The 2,373-nt window shown below is 43.1% G+C and overlaps 1 protein-coding gene across 6 annotated transcripts in view; it reads right to left on the reverse strand.

Moving 5' to 3' along the window:
* Positions 1-2,373, reverse strand: part of LOC146507676 (low-density lipoprotein receptor class A domain-containing protein 4-like) — a 275,368-nt gene that overhangs the window by 27,079 nt on the left and 245,916 nt on the right. The window lies entirely within an intron of this gene.

Genomic DNA, 2,373 nt, shown 5'->3' on the forward strand with positions numbered 1-2,373 from the left:
ACATTTCTGTCTGCGGTGATAAGGAACAATAGCTTACTGACAAACTGGAAATCTCTATCCATATTTGACAAGCAAATATGGACCCAAGTACAGGTAAGGAGTGTACAGAATCACTGCGATCTCTGGTAGATGTAATGGTATAGAGATCATTGTGCGATTCATCACACATTAGTAAAACTTAGACACTTACATTGTTACAAGGTGATTGGGGGGAGTTCAAACATTTGCAAATGTTTAAAAATATAACTAACTTTAACTTGATTCAATCCACAGGTTCTATACTGGACTCGGCAGCTTACGTGCGTACGTTGGTGGGGTAGGTTGTAAACTATTTGCGCCTCCATGAGCTAAAGTGCTCCCAATGGCACCCTGCCTGGCAGCTCCACCACCAGAGTGTGTTTTTGTGGACAGTTTAATAAGAAACACATTGTAAAGTAAACAGTTGAATATACAAGTGCAGACAATTTACCATTTTAATATTAAGACAGCATTCTTCTTCTTTTTCTAAATCGAAACAGTTTGAATCTAACTGCCTCCTTGTGTGTGTTTTCATGTGTGGCTCTACTGATGAGAGAATGGATTGATTCAGCTGAGGTCAGGCATACCAAATGGAATAAAGTGCTCCTCTCGTGTGCTTTATGAAATAAAATTCACTTTCTAGAGTCAATACAGAACACAGCAGAGCAATACAGACTCGGCAACCCCCCGCCCCCACCCCATCTCTTTTTCTTCTTCTTCCCTCTTTTCACTTCTGTCTTGCGTTCTCCTTTCTTTCCTCCCACCCACACCACCCTCTTTTCTCTCTCTCTTCTTTCTCTGTGCTGAAGCACCACTTGGGGAGTTCAGCTCAAGGCGAATATTGGAAAATGAAAAGAAGCTCCTGACTCGTCGAGGTAAAACTTTTTTGGGTGACACAAAGACTGAGTGTAACCAAAGATACCAACAACTTAGCAACTCCCACTCACAAGACACACTTTTATATCTTTGTGTAACCTTTAGCACTGCTTATGGTAGTGGCTTTCCCTGGGTGGGGGGCAAAAGTCAGATGGAGATTGCTATGACGTTCTGCATCGCCCAAGTCTTTGGACAGCTTTGAGGTTTTTAAGTACAGTCTTGTTTCTTTTTAGAATCTGCAGTATACTCCAGATAAAAACTGGGAGAAAATAATCTATCGCCGAATGGAGATGCAGTATGACTCTATGTATGACAAAGAAAACTGCTGAGAGGGCATGCCTGCCTAAGGACTAACACGCATATAGACACACTCTTTACTCCAGCACAGACATTCAACCACACTAGCAGACATTTTCTCTAGCAACAGTCCAATGCTCACAGATTAATGGGGGGGATACAGTCCCACCCACCAGCTCACACACACATACAGACGCAATTCATCATGGGAAGCAAGTTTCTTATGGAGAACCATAAACTCTTCCCATTAGGATTCTTATCTTGTGAAAATATAATAGCTGTAAATGAGCAGCCTGAGGTGCTCAAACTGGTCGGGGACTACGGGTTTATGGAAAGAATCGTTATTACAGCTACAAAAGCACCGAGTCTTCCCACCAGTTTAAGACATTAGAAGGTGTAGCTTTGAAGGATCTCGTTTAAAAGACAAAAGAAACGAGTCTCGTGATGATGGGGAGAATTCTTGCCAGGTACCCTTTATGAATCCTTGCCCGGTGCAGACCTTGGTGTAGGTGATCAGCCAGGTTAATCTGGCAGACAGATGGGGTGGGCTGTAGGGAAAGCAGGGGCCATGTACTGCGATAGTGCTGGGACGGCGCTGGGCTGGGCCAAGCCGGATGCTGTGACTATGACCTATATTAATAATTCACACACACAGGATTTCCATGCTGCACAGAGCAGGAACCCTAATCATCGTTAGCACGGCTAGCCAGGAGACACGTTAGCTTCCAGTTATATGCCAAGAATGAAAAAGACAAAGTGCCACGTGTCTAAATTAAACCTCTAACCTCCACCTACAGGGAATTCAAAGGAATAGATTTGTGTGGTCAGCGTGCAAAATTCAAAACGTGAACACAAATGGCCCCTTAAAATCCGAGTGTAATACTTTCAGTTGGTCTACATGATATATTTATCTTCTTGGCTGATCTATTATTTCCATGACAACCGGTTTCAGCATGAACACCAACTAGTTATTTTCACATCAGTTTAAGTTTGATAGGAGCATCTTTACAAATCAGCACTGAAGATAATGCTCACAAATGCCTGTTCTGTCAGTGGAAGGGCTTTGATATTAATAGGTAAGGTGTGGGCACTCGTGGAGCTGTGTGTTCCAGCACAGAGGTCTATTCAACACCTGGTCTGCATAGCGTGTTCCTCTGTATTTTTCTTGCTCTTCCCTATCTG

This window comes from Neolamprologus multifasciatus, chromosome 11 (assembly GCF_963576455.1).
Source record: "Neolamprologus multifasciatus chromosome 11, fNeoMul1.2, whole genome shotgun sequence".
NCBI classification, from domain to species: Eukaryota; Metazoa; Chordata; class Actinopteri; order Cichliformes; family Cichlidae; genus Neolamprologus; species Neolamprologus multifasciatus.